The 16,419-nt window shown below is 43.3% G+C and overlaps 1 long non-coding RNA gene across 1 annotated transcript in view; it reads right to left on the bottom strand.

Annotated features, from left to right (window-relative positions):
- Positions 1-1,892: 1,892 nt before the first annotated feature.
- The window catches only part of LOC119383180 (uncharacterized), a 28,689-nt gene continuing 14,162 nt past the window's right edge, over positions 1,893-16,419 (bottom strand). Inside the window, exons 3-4 of the long non-coding RNA XR_005181618.2 lie at positions 6,523-6,615; positions 1,893-3,832 (exon numbers count right to left, since the gene is read on the bottom strand). This is a non-coding gene — a long non-coding RNA (uncharacterized LOC119383180). The remainder of the gene's footprint in view (positions 3,833-6,522; positions 6,616-16,419) is intronic.

Below are 16,419 nucleotides of genomic sequence, written 5' to 3'. Positions count from 1 at the left end.
GTGTTCATTACGTGTTGCGTGTCCGCTTACAGATAAGGTTTCTCTATGTTATGCCCGCTCGCCTTTCTTTGCGGCTCCTGTTGCTTTTCGAAGCGGAGCCGTCGTTTGCGCCTGCTGGTTATGCAATTACGAAATGCCTTCACGAATCTCGTCTTGCCGCGATGTAATATGTATCTTGTTGAAATTTTCTCTGTGTTACTTCGCACAAACTCATGTTTTCATCACTATCTTTTGCAATAAAGAGTACATCATTTGCTCAGGAATTACTGAAGTGGCTGCTTGAAAGCTTGCCATCGTTTTCGGAATGTGTACAGCCACTGCTGCAAGGGAAAGCTAGGTCGGAAAGCCAATATAACAGGTTGTGTCGCCAGCTTCGAGCTTAAATTGCTATATTCTTAGAGTAAGCCGTATCGTTTTGATCTCTGGTCTTCTGATTTAGCTGTGAATTATTACCTAGTCATGATGCTTGCGCGTTATGTATTTATTGAAACTAAACGAAAATCGTTATTGTTATGAAATAAAAATTGAGTTCAGTGTATTGAACATTTTCAGTGAAAATCAGATTATTACGAGCTGCAACACAGCAGAGTGCCGCTGGCAGTATGATGCGCTTGGGGAGGCACTTTCTAAAATGTACCCACGGTTCATGTGGGAGTATCCAAAACCAGGTAGCCGTCTTTAGCAGACACGAAGCCATGTCCATGTAAGTCAAAGACTAAACATGAGCTAATAAGTGTAGTCACGTACAAGTTGTTTAGCCGAGTTTGTGCAATATTAAATTCATCAATTTTCAGCTTGAATATAGTTTTCCTTGAAATTAATCTATTTTTTAAAACTATTCAACACCTATGGATAGAAGTGTGTACTTGCTACCCTTACAAAAATTCTCATTGAAAAACCATAGAGAAGTTATTGAGCAATGTCAACAGATGGCACTGAAAATACATTGCGGATCAATAGAAAAACTGTTGAGAAAACTGTTGACCAGTGTTGAAAATTGGCCCGCGACTTTCAATTGAAAGACCATTACGTAAGTCAACATCGATATATCGTTGAGAGGAAAAGAAACGTCAATTGAAAATACATTGTGGATCAATAGAAAAACCGTTGAGCAAGCTATTGACCAGTATTGAAAATTGGCCCGCGACTTTCAATTGAAAGACCATTATGCAAATCAACATTGATTTATCATTGAGAGGAAAAGAAACATCAATTGAAAATACGTTGTGGATCAAGTGAAATTTCGTTGAGCTAGCTGTTGACCAGTATTGAAAATTGGCCCACGACTTTCAATTGAACGACCATTAAGGAAATCAATATTGATTTATCGTTGAAAAAACAGTGAACGTCAAATTGAAGCATTGTTGATAGGGTTTTCACATAGCCTGACTGAGATCATTCTTGATTTGGGAAAACGGCCAAATGTAAATGTAAGTACATGTGCACTGCAGGCCTAGCTAGGTCACCTTGGGCCTGCAGTACTTAAGTGCCTACATTTTCATTTGCCCATTCTTTCAAAACAACAATAATCTCAATTACGCGACATAGCTTCAGATTGCTGCCAGCTGGAATAAAACCTTTAACATCATCGTTTATGAATACACCGCTTGTTTTTCACACACTGTAAGGTGCAGCAAAGGAGGTAATGTTTAAAACTTACTCAAATCTGTATTATATCTCAAACTCTATCACAGCCAAAGCTATATACCAGTCTCCTCTACCAACAGATATTCACACAGGTCATATTTTAGCAGTGTACATGGCTCCCTTTGTCCAGTCAGGTAGTGTTTGCAGGGTGCAAACACCTGTGAGTAAACGCCACTTATACTTGCACTTGAGGTTGGCGACACCAAGGCACATGCCAAGCATCAACACATTAACGCTGCCATGAACTTCTGTTCTTCTCTATCAGCTTGTTTTAATGGACACTAGCCGAGTTTCCGTGTAACTTGGGAAGAAAGAAGAGAACAGTTTTCTAAGTAAAATATTTATTTTTAAGCAACAACTTTTGTTGAAGTTCCTAAGTATTTGTGGTTTGACATAGCGAGAACTTCCCACTGTAATGTGCAAACTGCATCCAAGTTGACAAAATAAGTTAAACACTATGTAAAGCACCACTCTAATAAATAAATTTTAGACAACTACAGGTATCAGAAGGTAAAAAAGAGCATAAACACTGTTGACAAGGCACACACACTACGGGAAGAAATGTGCTGAAGGAGTGAACAAGGCTCATACTGGTTTCAAAGCCCAAATTCAAGGATCTTCAAGGATTCCTATAGAAGGTTCTTGGAGGATGGAAGGCAGCATCACAAGTATCAATTTTCTGCTCTAACAAAGTTTCCAAAACAATACGGGCAGCTTTAAGCATTTGAAGTAAAAAATGGGATTCAGCCAAGTGAGAACCTAGAGACAATGAAGCCAAGGAAAGTATAAAGCACATAATTCGTAGGCTTTAACTGTAGAGTAGTAATTATGACATAAATGGAAAGGAATTAAAGAGGATGAAAAATCAACTTGCTGCTGATAGGGACCAAATCTACAACCTTGAGATAATGCGTCCGATACTCTACCTGATCATATTAGCTTCCTGCTTTGCACAAAATTCACAGCATTGATGCAGCTGCTGGGACATCTTTTATATTAGATAAGTAATCTTGTTCAGTTCCCCCGTCTCACTTTTTCAGGCATTGAGAAACTGTTCAGTTTTATGACGGTGATGTACGACGCTTCTACTTTTTCCAAGTACTGACCTGCTAAACAAAATAGTAATGACTGCTTCAAAATTTTATCCCCAATTTTTACAATTTGATCGTTGAATACATTTTTGACTCCATGCAGTCATCATGCTTCTCCTGTTTTTGGGCTTTGATAACAATTGAGTCAAGTGCGAATTGGATTTATGCCAGTAGAGCAATCAACTTAGCAAATATCCTCTACATATAAAGTCAAGGTTCTTGCCTACACAAAAGAGCAATAACAATCACTACATGGGAGTCAATCATTAAGCCTGAGCAGCAATGCCATCAGCTTTAGTCAGAAGTACTTGGTTTCTAGCACGAAGCATCAACTTTTTTTTTCACATTTTGCCTGCATTATAGGACAGTGGATGTTTGTAGAGCTAGAAGATCTTTCACACGTAGTGAGCTTGCTATAGAAGAAGAGAAGCTAGGCGCTGGAAGTGAAGTCGAGTCCCGAGGAGCCAAATCAAGAGAAAGGGGGAGAAGGCAGAGCGACACTTGCGGAAACGAAATGAATGATCGGTCAAGCAGTGATGCAAGCAAGGTAAACACAGTAGCGGAATCATCATTGAGCACGACATGTTCCCTCAGTTTGCTAGACAAATGTTTACAGAACACAGAAAGAAATTAGTATTGTCAATATTGGCCACTATATGCTAAGAAATTCCAAAGGTTTTCAAGGGTTTCAGGGCTTTAAAAATGTACTTTTACTTTTTCAAGGGTTTTCAATCGTTTCAAGGACCTGCATGCACCCTCAGTAAAGGAGCAGATCACAATTTAAAGTGGAATGTGCGCCCTATGAATACCACCAAAATATGGGATTGCAAACTTGAAGCTTGATTGAGCGCTCACTTAATGCAACTGCACATAAACTTACACATTACAATATTGCAACACTTGACTAGTGAATGCAATTAATGTTAAATTAGCGTAACGCGATTGTTCGTACACTTGCACATTATAAAATCACAGTCGTTCACTATTGGTAGCACCACCGCTCTTCATCTGTTCAGGCAACTTCGGTTCCCTCGACAGAAGTGGGGCCAAGGTGTTCTTTACATTCGTGGCCAGCGATTTGTGACAGATGAAGCCTGCGACAGAAGGACAGGACACTTATAACTAAAAGTTCCACGAGAAAAATATAACAAACTTTGCACACGTCACGATGAAATTATTTGATTAGTTCTGTATGGGTATAACTGCAGTGCATGACCAGCACATTGCGTTCCCCAGTAAAAATGCAAAAGAGGGCAAGAACGAAAAGCACGCTGTGGCAGAGCTTTATGAACACCTTCTATGTCAAAGGTGTGAACCATACTTTACCACTTTGGCTGCAGCATAATTTCCAGCTAGACATATAACAAACATAAGAGGAGAGACAGGGCAGAGCTCTTGCCTTCAACTGCTGAAATTCATTCACAAACCCAGAATATCCCCAGTAGACAAACAAATGATCCAACAAGTGTGCCAGAAATAACATTCAAGCAGGCCAGCAAAAAAATTTCACTGGCGACAGAAGTCATTGTTGGTAAGCTTCTTAAGACATGCCACTTCTTGCCCAACGAGTTCAAAAATGGCACACTTACATATTTATCACCAGCCATGAAAATGCAGCAGTCTTACTGCCTGTCTGTCTAGAGAGCAGTCAGAGCCCCCATATCTAGTTAAAAAGGTTTTTAGTTTTGACAGTCAAATAAATAGAGTGCATTGCTCAGTGGATTTGCTTGCACGTAAAGTGACTTCCTTGCATGTCTGATTGTTTCAATTTCGTCAGCTGAAGCCTAGTGCTCTCTGGCAGTTGAGCTGCCAAACAGATTGAGCTGCCTCTGCCCCTTCACTCTTCATTTTCCTGTTCAGCATAGGCGTTAAGAGATATGTCACAGCTAAAGCAATCACACAAACTAGCCCAACTCTCTTATTTAACTTTGCCTACTGAGTAACAATATGTTTACTAAGAAAACTTACAAAAACTACGAGACATTTTGAAGTAATTTTGTCTGTTTACCCAAGTGAGATGCAAACAGCTTTTGGAAGTTCGTATCATGTAGCATATTTTCATTGCTCCTAAACAAAATTCCACCACGCCACAAGAATTAAGAGTCGCTTCAATTTAAGTTGCATCGTACAAGCTGATATGCTGTTAAGTGCATTTTGTATGTCATAATTACTTTCATAGGCTTCTCTACAAACAAACGCTAACACGGCTGACCAATGCAGTGTGTTTTCAAACTTCAGAACACCATTTTACTTTGGCTTTACTGCAGTTATGCAAGCTGGTTAGACTAAAGCCTGCAGAACACAACAGCTATCAGAAATGTTCTGTTTCAAAAGTGGCATATTCACTGTGGGATATACTTGTAAGAATATTATTTTTTTTATAACTATAAACCCACACTTACTGACAAGCAGTCTACGACAGCCAAATGCTCCTTTTGAAGTAAGAAATCACGAAAGAGTTGAACAGTTTCACAGTGGGATTCTAAGGTACATGTCACAGTTTGTAAGAAGCGAAAAATAGCAGACATCAAACGCCTATTCAGAGCTGTTTGATTTAGTCAGCATGTTGAAAAAAGTTAAACACGTTTTCCCTAACTTAGCAGCGAAGTTGATTGATGGCGTGTTATAAATGGGCTAGGTGCTTACTGGCAAACAAGCACCAAACATCACATGCAAATATAAGGGGACCACCAATCACACAGGACATCGAATAACTCATCTGGAATACAATATCCTATTAGCTTGTAGTGAAGTTTTAAACAGCAGACGGGACAATGTTAACGCCCAAGCTATGGAACGCGCAAAAAATGTCATAATATCCGGGGTTTAACGACCCAAAACCACGATATGATTATGAGAGATGCCGTAGTGGAGGACTCCGGAAATTTCGAACACCTGGGGTTCTTTAACGTGCACCTAAATCTAAGTACACGGGCCTCAAACATTTTCGCCTCCATCGAAAATGCAGCCGCCGCGACCGGGATTCGATCCCGCAAACTTCGTGCCAGCAGTCGGGCGCCATAACCACTAGACCACCGTGGCAGGGGCCAAACAATGTAAAAAAGAATATGGAAGTCACTGAGCATTACAGTACAAGGAGCGTGCATGCAAAAATTTGCTTCATCTGGTGACAAGATAGTCGGCACACCATTAATAGATATGGCAGCAGAAGTAACATTGCTCAATGATAAGACACCTCATGTGTCCCTTTTTTCCTTTCCTCTGTGAAAATTACTTTTTGAAACTGCAATATATTGCTGGATTTTACTAATAACATTCAGTTCGTAGTCAGCACTCTGGCTGTGCTCTACCAGTCTTGCTCTTCGTTATTGCTGTTTTACACATAAATGTAAAGAATAATACTTGAATGCCATAGTCCGCTGCCAGTTCATTGGCACAACTTGGTTAGGGCAAATACAATGCCTAAGACGGCACTCTAACACACAAGCATGCATACCTTACAACTTGTTTTACCAAGTTTTACTTCATCATGAAACTCTGAAAATCAATTTAATTCTGCCTCGCATAGATGTCCCAAGTTTCCTCAAACAGTGAGATATCCTGCTATGGCGCTGTGCAGGTAGCTGACAACATATTTTTTCAGCACATCCTACCAGAAGCAGGTGGCCACAAGCATGAATGGCCAAGTGGAACATGTATATGACATGCACTTGCTATTACATATTGTTTCCTGTCTTGGAGTTGCTCACAATATAGGAGCAATAAGTCTCTCAATTGAAAAGGTCTAAACTGTCGATTTGTAGTGATGGAAACAAATAAATACCATTTAATATGGCCTTGTCCAGACTTGCAGGAAGAATGCTTCCATCTTTCACAGCAAGCTGTCCACCACTTGTCTCTTGAGCAGCTGTCTATGCTGGATACATGCATAACAGATAACAAAAAGTTCCGTCAACTTGCGCACAGAGTCCTTACAGTACAGAAGTAGTAATATTAAGCATGATGGCTTAACACAGGCATATCATTCATTATATAATTGTCCTCGAAAATAGGCCCAGGATGCATTAAGAACAAGTATTAGAGTAGTAGTGGGTCACTGCAAATAATTGTAATTTGCATTGGGTGTCGAATTTTTCCTACAATTGTGTATTACAAAAGGGTGAGATATACAGCTTGCCATATAGGTAATTTGAACACAAGAAAACTCCAGGAGCACTCCCACCAAAATATTAAATAAATATACGTGTGGTCAATTTGCAGAATGGATGACAATGAGCCCATTTATTGTATGACATCATGAATGTGGAGATTTCAAAAAAGCTTAAGATTCAGTAAAAGAGCAAGAATGCCAGATGGGACAGAAAAGATTGAGCACTGTGTCAGTTTTTCTGTCCCTCTGCTGTTCTTACTTTCATTAAATCTTGGGCACGCTTTAGCAACATGCCCAATTTCCTCTCTCTGAAACAACTATCCTTGCTGTACTAAAGTCCATTCATGTGCAGACCTGGTCCTTTGCACTAGAAGTGCCTGTTCAATTTAATGAGCCCTTGATCCACTCCCGTTCTTTTGTTCTTTAATAGCGAGGGCCTCGTGCCAGCAAACTTGATGCCCTCAGGTAGCACATGACGGTTTATTGATCAGCTACCAGCTCGTAGATTTCACGGGCTATGCGACACCAGCATGACTACGAATGCTGGTGTGGCACTGCCAGGATTACACACACAGAAGTGCCCAGTGGGGTGGATGAGAGAACGACTATGTCGTAGCTAGAGTGGTGGAGTATGAGATGCAACACTTTGTTGTAGGTTCAGGCCCTGGCAGCAGAATGTTTGTATTTTTGTCTACATTATTTCCTCTTTATGTCATAATTACTACACTACTTTTAAAAACTACAAATAATCTCCCCTATACCTGCCTTGGCTTCATCAGGTTTTGTCGAACAAAAAAACTGAGCCCCTTGATCTATTCCATTTTTTTTTAGTTTGTTCAATTTCTCAGTGCTGTAATCACGCCTGAGAACCAGTAACCTCACTGTGATCTGCAAACACGTATACAGATATCAGAAATTGCGTTCTCTAATTAATTACTTCATAAACTAAAGCAGCATTGTCACCAGTTTCACTGAATGCTAGATCTTAGTTGTGCATCCTGCAAATAAGAACCCCCTTTCAATTTCCTCTTTCTTTAGCAAAGCACGAAGGAAAACAAGAACTATACAGTACAACACAATCAAGTAGTGTTCAATGCACCAGCGCAGCCTAATAAACCATTTACCATTTGGGATAAGAAGCTTTTGCAATGGTGCTATTCCCTGTTACAAGAATTTGTATTAGAATGTGTATGGTTCATCAAAGAAAATATGAAATGGCATGTCAGATATCTGACCCAATTTTTATCACACAAACACAGCAACAAAAAGAGCATGTAATTGTTAATAAGCTTAATTGAACTGACACTAAATATCAAGCACTCATTACCTACTTTTTAATTGCTGACTTGAGTGAAGTTGTTTATATTAGAAAGTTGTGGTGCATGACAATTTAGCACATACCAAGTTTTGCTTGAAATGTCGTCCCTTCCTTGTCACGTGCAGTTCAGACACGCCGCGTGTCCCGCGCCAGTTTCGATATCAACCTTAAAATTGGAAGTTGAATATCTCGGATAACGTGCAACTCTCGCGATTTCAAAAAAAAAAAAAAAACGGCATGCCACAACTTGGCACGCACAATATCTTTTTAATATAAACTACCTCCCTAAATAATTTAAAAGTGATGAACGAGTTGTTAATAACAGCGTAAATGTAATTTTGCTTGCGGCAAAGTATTTCCGCCTCGACTTCAAGTTCATGAGCGAAAATGACAGGAGCCTGACTGTCACACAACGTTTATAAAAAATATGTAATGTCCAAAAAGAAAACACACACACTACATGCATGCTGTGCGACTTCCCGTTAAGTTTGATGTGTGTACGTCCTGTTACTACCAGTATCCATAGCGTGATTCACACAAATGCATTGCTTCAAATGGGCATCCAGCACACATCTAGGTGCTACGAGCCGCGACCTTGCGCATTTACACCACAGAAAGGGTGTGGAACGACCAGTATGTTTAAAAGCGGACCCACTTTTACGGCGACAAGGCAATGTGCAAGTCGCTCCAAGCGACGATCTCGTGCAGCTAAGTTATAACGGCTCAACAACACAAGGCGTGCGTGGCAGGAGCACAGAATCCCGTAATGGAACGCGCATTCTTTCAGCTTGTTTTCAACTGTAATCAACGCACACGGCAACCGCTCCATAGAAAGGTATAACGAAGAGCACAGAAAGCAGCGATACTAGCACAATGCATACTTTTTTAGCAGGCCCTTGCTCTTGCGCAGCATCCCTTCTGTGGTAACTGGCCGCCCGCCCAGGCACTCTTACCTGCATAAAAGTTTTCCATGCACTAAGGTAACTCAGTAACGCAATTTGGTAACATTCTTGAACTCACGAGGTGTTGTATCCGCCGCGGCGACTGTCTCGTCAAACGGCCCGCGCTTGCGATCTTGTTCAAAGCTCGCGTCCGTTGGTTGGTGCCGCGACGACGCATCGCCCGCCGTCGATTCCATGTCAAACAACGACCCGAACGTCCCGACACGCGATGTAAGTAGTACGTGTTCATTCAACAACGATAACCGCACGTAATATTGATAAACACGGTAAAAATAAATGCGCGAAACACCACTTCGTTCGCAGCGAGCGCAGGCAGCCTTTCAACGGAACCCGTTTGAACCACGTCACGTGTTTCACTGACGTCTCTGCGCGTGCGCGTTCTTCGGTTTGAACTGATTGGCTCTCTCGCTCAGCGGGCGATTTGAATCCTTGAACTGAGTTGCGGCAACTCTCTCTCCCTTCCGTCTACTGCATCTCCCTGTCATGGCCTCCGATACGCCGGCGCGCAATCTTAGAGCCATGCTTATTCACCACTTCTTTCTCGGACGCGCGCCTGTATCTGTACTGTACAATCGGGCGGCCGCAATGTGTCAACCGCGTTCTGATCGTTCTTACTACGACTACTACTACTACTACTACTGCGCTTTTGCTGTTAAAAATATACAGCATCTGTACACGAGTGGTGCGTTTTAATTACTGCTAAAGTAAACAGCTGCTGTCTTTACCGGCTGGCTAAGTGTGCACGTCCGTGCGTGTGCCAAAACAAGGAGCACGTCGAAAAACCGGGGCCTTTTGGCAACAAGTGTTCACTGTGCTACTTAATACCTTCGCAGGCACGTAGCAAGCCCCCCCCCCGAAAAAAAAAAATCGTTTCTACGTGCCTGCCTCTTCGTATGAGCAACGAACCAATGGTACCATCAATGCCTCGCCCTTAGTGTGATTCAGCTGCAGCTTCTTTCTTATTGATGTACTTTGTTAGCCTTAATTGATATATTCTAAGTTGGGCATGTAAGCAAGTTACTATCAATTTGAAACTGCCCATTTAAAGGGCCCCTCACCAGGTTTGACAATTTTGAGCTAACGAGCGCAATGCATACACTGGGCGTTCACGAACACGTCTGCCAAAATTTGCAACGCTACGCGCCGCGGAAATGGGTCAAATTTCAAGGTGAACGCTGCTTGCCCTTCCTCTCACGGGCGCGCGCTTTAGAGAATGAGGGGATGACGTACATGAGAAAATGGCCCTACGTAGATGGTAGTGCTGTGATGTTGCTCCTCTACGTAGATGACTGTGCTCTGACGTAGCCAACAGTAGCACGTGACACTGCGATAATTATTTGACACGACACGTGTAGTTTGTGTAATTTGTTGCTTGAATAGAATAATAAAACTTGAGAGAAATAATTAGACACACAAAGGGAATGTGTGCGTCTTTTTCATTTTTTTTTTCGTGCATTGCAGCGAGATGCGGGGCTAATGTGCCTCCCTTTCCCATGCGTTCGTGTCCCCGCGGTTAGCGCATCGAGCAGACGCCAGCCCTGGAAACGAAAGTAATGTTCTGGCGCGTTCGAGCACTCGTTATGCTCATTTATTCTAGCGCGTCCAAGTAAACGTTGATGCGGCACTGGCTCATGATACCGCCACTCTCGTGCCCGTACAAATGTCTCAACTTTCATGCCCGTCGCGCAGAAAGAGGCAGTACACCACAGAGAACGCCGACAAAACGCCCACGGCCGCTACATAAAAACAAAAGTAGCGGCCGTGCAACGCCGCTCGCGGCCGCTCTCGTGCTCGGGCTGGCTCGGGCACGTCGTGCGCACGTGACCATGCATGCGCATGACGTGTTCATGCGTATGTGTCAAGTGAAGAGGGCAGGGAAGGGATTTGGCTTGCTAAGGCTACACTGGGCGAGTGGCAAGGGTTTGAAATTTTGCTCCTCGCATCATGGTTTCGCGCCGCTACAAATTATTGTTTTTCTCAGCTCGTAATGAACCGATTTGAAAAATTCTTGCGGCATGCTGCTCTTCATTCGGCACACAACAACTTCCAGCGTCTAACTAAAATTTGCTATGTGGCCTGGTGAGGGGCCCTTTAAACACTATTCAAAAGTACATTGCACGTCGTCGTAATAAAAGCAGGAGAAAATACTGATTTGTTGAAAGGCGGCAGCTAATCGACAAAACAGTAGTTTAACAAACTTCGTTTATGGGCAAGTTCGTTTATATTCGAAAAGAAAGCCAACGTACTGTGTATACTGAATAGTAACAGAAACAGCAATACTTGCACTGAATTCCACTATTTATGTCTTGAAAGAGGCTGTTTTCCTGTGCGTGACCGTTGATCCCGCTTCGACATTGCGCTTTGCAGTATTCCATGAAATACGTTGTCCTTGGCAAGGGACAAACGAAGGCGGAAAGACCATACGGTCCTTGCAGTTATATTAGTTTCTTTTGTGAGTTACTGTGTTCGTTAAAAGTGCGATCTATAAATATAAGACAAGATTTACAAGTTTCGATTCGTTTTTATAGCATCATTGATCCCAGGAGGGTTAGAGTCAAAGAACCCGTGCATACACAAAAACTGTTCTCAGATGGTTAAAGAAGACATTAGTGGTAAATAACGATGTGAACGACCGACACGTACACGACCGGCGAAACCAGGGGGGAGGGGCGGGGGGCCGCGGAGCGAGCGCACGCCTCCAGACCGGCCGTGGTTTTACAATAAAGGATCGGTCGAGAAGAGCGAACTGCGACGAATGTTCACAAAAGAAACGTGGAGTTTCAAAGGTAAGGGCGCGAGGAAGTTCTGTAGGTCCGGTGCACATATGGTTGGAGAAATGAAAGGGCGTACTTACGAAAACTGCATGCATTATACTGGTTTGTGAACGTTTTACAGCCTTCGTGACGACTTCGACCAGCGCGCACCCGCGTTTGTGTGTGTGTGTGTGTGTGTGTGTGTGTGTGTGTGTGTGTGTGTGTGTGTGTGTGTGTGTGTGTGTGTGTGTGTGTGTGTGTGTGTGTGTGTGTGTGTGTGTGTGTGTGTGTGTGTGTTTGGACTGACCTGCATGCAGTATCAAAATTTATGAGGCATTGATTGCACCAAGTTCCACTGGCAGTGAATAATGCCTCGATGGTATTTCGACATAATTGCGTCAATGACATTTTTATTCCAAACTATACTCAACAGAAATACTGTTGGTGAGATATTTCCTCAATTGTATTTCAAAATAATTGCGTCAATGAAATTTTTATTGCAAAGTGCTCAAGAGAAATATTCTTTACGAATTATGTCCTCAATGGTATTTCGATAGAAATGAGTCAATAAAATTTTTATTGCAAAATGGTCAACAGAAATATTGTTTGCGAATTATGTCCTCAATGGTATTTCGGTAAAAATGAGTCAATGAAATTTTTATTGCAAAATGGTCAACAGAATTATTGTTGATGAAATATTCCCTCAATGGTATTTCGATTGAAATGAGTCAATGAAATATTTATTGCCAAGTGCTCAACAGAATTATTGTTGACCAAATATTCCCTCAACGGTATTTCGATAGAAATGAGTCAATGATATTTTATTGCGAACTGCTCAACAGAAATGTTGTTGACGAAGAATTGAAGCAAGTCAATGAGTATTGCGGAATCATTGATAATCAATAAAGTCAATAATTCGATCATACTCCGGCAATGGAAAATCAACAGTCATTTTCATAAGGGTAGGGCATTAGTGGTAAATAACGATGAGACTGAACGACACACACATCACAGGTGTAACCATGTGGCTGGCGGATTGAGGGGGGGCCGGGCGGGGCGGAGGAGAGCGCGCGCCTCCAGACCGGCCGTGGTTTTACAAATAAAGGATCGGTCGAGAAGAGAGCACTGCGAAGAGTGTTCACAAAAGAAACGTGGAGTTTCAAAGGTAAGGTACGAGGAAGTTCTGTAGATCCGGTACACATATGGTTGGAGAAATGAAAGGGCGTACTTACGAAAATTGCGTGCATTTTACTGGTTTGTGAACGTTTGGCCGTGGCACAGCCTTCTTCAGTCAAAACTTTGATCAGTGCGCACCGCGCATGTGCGCGTGTGTTTGCGCGTGCGTGTGTGTATTTGCATGTGTGCGTGCGTGCGCGCGCGCGCGTGGTGTGTGTGCGTGTGTGTGTGTGCGTGCGTGTGTGTGTGTGTGTGTGTGTGTGTTGTGTGTGTGTGTGTGTTGTGTGTGTGTGTGTGTTTTGGACTGACCTGCATGCAGTATCAAAATTTATGAGCATTGATTGCACCAAGTTCCACTGGCAGTGATAATGCTTCGATGGTATTTCGACATAATTGTGTCAATGACATTTTTATTTCCAAAACTATACTCAACAGAATACTGTTGGTGAGATATTTCCTCAATTGTATTTCAAAATAATTGCGTCAATGAAATTTTCATTGCAAAGTGCTCAAGAGAAATATTGTTTACGAATTATGTCCTCAATGGTATTTCGATAGAAATGAGTCAATGAAATTTTTATTGCAAAATGGTCACAGAATTATTGTTGGGGAAATATTCCCTCAATGGTACTTCGATTGAAATGATCAATGAAATATTTATACCAAGTGCTCAACAGAATTATTGTTGACGAAATATTCCCTCAACGGTATTTCGATAAAAATGAGTGAATGATATTTTTATTGCGAACTTCTCAACAGAAATGTTGTTGACGAAGTATTGAAGCAAGTCAATGAGTATTGCGGAATCATTGATAATCAATAAAGTCAATAATTCGATCATACTCCGGCAATGGAAAATCAACAGTCATTTCATAAGGGTTGCCTTCTCGAGTTGCGCTTGCCAGTGATAGGGAAACTTATGGGCAGGCAATAAATGAAACAGAGGAAATTACACCAAGTCGCAAGCGTGCTTTGTAAGCGAGAACGGGAGACTGGTGGCATTTTGTCTGAACAACTTTATTTACAGCGGAGCCAAAGGCACTTCGAGAGCTATTTCTAGCTGTGCGTTTCCAGCTTTCCCTTCTTTGATTTCGATTTAGCTTCTAAAACCATTTCTTGCGGCTAAAGACTTCTATCAGATGATCCGTGCTGCACTGCAACACTTGCTTCAGAACCAGCTGTCGTATGTCCATCGTCGCAGGTATAAAAATCTGACGACTCGTCGTTGTTAGGAGCTCCACGGTGAGGTCTGTAAGCAGTTGGTGCTGGTTCGAGAACTTTAAAGCACTTCTTGTTTGACGATTTCTCCAGGACTGCATAAGTATATGCGACAGCATTTACGACAAACAGCGCTAAAAGCAGGAGACTTCCTCGGTCCATTGCTCTGCGAGGTCGGTGCTTCTCTGCAACCCAAACTGAAAGTTCTTATTTACTGTCATTGCTTCTTACATTTCTCACTCTTGAGTTTCTTCAAGGCGGCGTAGACAGCATACCCTGCCATATACACCAACACCGGGATAATGTCCGTCATCTTTTATAGCGTTTCCTCAGTGACAACTACGTTGCGGCCAGGCCGTGAATGGTTTGCTTCACTCTGAAGGTCATGCCATTCCTCATCCTCGTCACTGGCGTTTCTAGAAATGGCGACTGTCGTACTTCTAATCACGCTCGGAAGTATACGTAGAATATTCTGCAGGAAAACTCACCCTAAGGTTCTGTGAAGGAGTGAAGTTGTCACACGAAATCACGCTTAGCCATTTTCAGCGCAGCTCCGCGTCTAGGAAAATCGAAAAACGAACACCTTGCACTTCAAGCCATAATTGCTACTGCACTGAAGGACACAGAACTTGTTCGGTATGACGAATTCAATGCCCCACACACGCTGCAGCACGCACGTTCTCACAATTTCGAAAAAACGGCACACTGCACTGACAGGACCGACGTACCGCGTGTGGCAGCAAGAAGCAAACTGACGTGCCGGTGTGCCGCCGCACTACTTGCCCTCCGTCATTAAATATAGCGCGCTTTTGAGTAGAACGTTTTCTCGCTAGGTGCTGATATGCCATTTAAAGATAACTGTCATAGGGTTATTCCAGGTTTCTTCCACTGATTGTATTTCTTTATTCAGAAAAATGGTGGGACATTTTTAATGACGACCAGTGACACGTGTTTCGAGTTGTATCCATCCGCGTTTGAGCGGGCCACCGGAACGGGGGAAACCGGATTCCCGCTGTCGTAGCCGCCTCCACTTGGTGACGTCAGCACTTCGAATGCGGAGAGCGCTTCGGCCTTAGAGTCTAGAGTGTGTTGGCTCGAGCGCATGCGCGTCCCCTCCCCTTCTCTCTCCTCTCCTACGCTGCCCCCCTCTCGCCCGCCTGTCGACCGCGTTCCCTGCTCGCCCTGTGAGAATTGACGGCCAGGCTAGATGGAAGATACGACGCGCGTAGCGTCCCTCTTCGCGTTCCACGACGCGAGGTCGGTAGTATGCCCAACGAACGCCAACGGAACGCGATCGTGCAAGTGCTCCGGCTTCGCATCGCTTCATGGTCCCCTTTAGCGGGAGATGGTGTAATTTTTTTGAAGGAAAGGAAAAGAGAAGGTAATGAATCAGTCAGGTTCGCAGTGGTGACGTATCGTGTGTCAAACAGTTCTTCTCGGCTCATTCGCTTGAGCAAGGAAAGAAGAGAGTGGGGAAACAAGCGCCGTTTCGGGGAGTGGAGGAGGTGCCGTAGATACGGGCAAAAATAAATAAATAAATAAATAAATAAATAAATGAAAAAATAGGCTCATAAATAAAAAATGCAGAAAGGAAACAAAAAAAATTACACGATCTCCCGCTAAAGCGGACCATGAGGCGATGCGAAGCAGCGTTTCGGCATGTCGAGCTCGCGTTTCATCCGTAGCAGTTTCGCGCGGACGTTGCCGTTTGCGCTGGGCTTCCCTAGCCCGGAGCTCGGGGTCCGCTTGCCGACGTTTACGTTACGCTTCGGCGCGTCGAGCCTTTCGCTGCTCCACCCGCTGCTCCTTGATCTCGGCAGGCGTTAAGGTATTACTGCAACTGGCGCCGACTAGTCGTTGGAACTCATGACACCGGCGCAGCCGGCGCAGTGTCTGAGCGAGTGTACGACCTAACGCGAGACTTTTATGAGAATCCTTCAATGCTTTTCTGGTCACGAAACTCCTCCGTAACTGTATGGGGAGAGCTTGCTATGTCGCCGGAGCGGCAGCGCGGCGGCGCTAGGAGCGCGCGGGGGGCTTGGCAGGGGGCAATGAAGAGAGCTTCGCTGCCAGGGGCGTAGCCAGAAATTTTTTTCGGGGGGGGGGTTCAACCATACTTTATATATGTTCGTGTGTGCGTTTG

Source organism: Rhipicephalus sanguineus, chromosome 2 (genome assembly GCF_013339695.2).
Source record: "Rhipicephalus sanguineus isolate Rsan-2018 chromosome 2, BIME_Rsan_1.4, whole genome shotgun sequence".
In the NCBI taxonomy this organism is placed as follows: domain Eukaryota; kingdom Metazoa; phylum Arthropoda; class Arachnida; order Ixodida; family Ixodidae; genus Rhipicephalus; species Rhipicephalus sanguineus.
The sequence above is the reverse complement of the archived record's forward strand: the minus strand, read 5'-3'. Positions and strand labels throughout refer to the sequence as shown.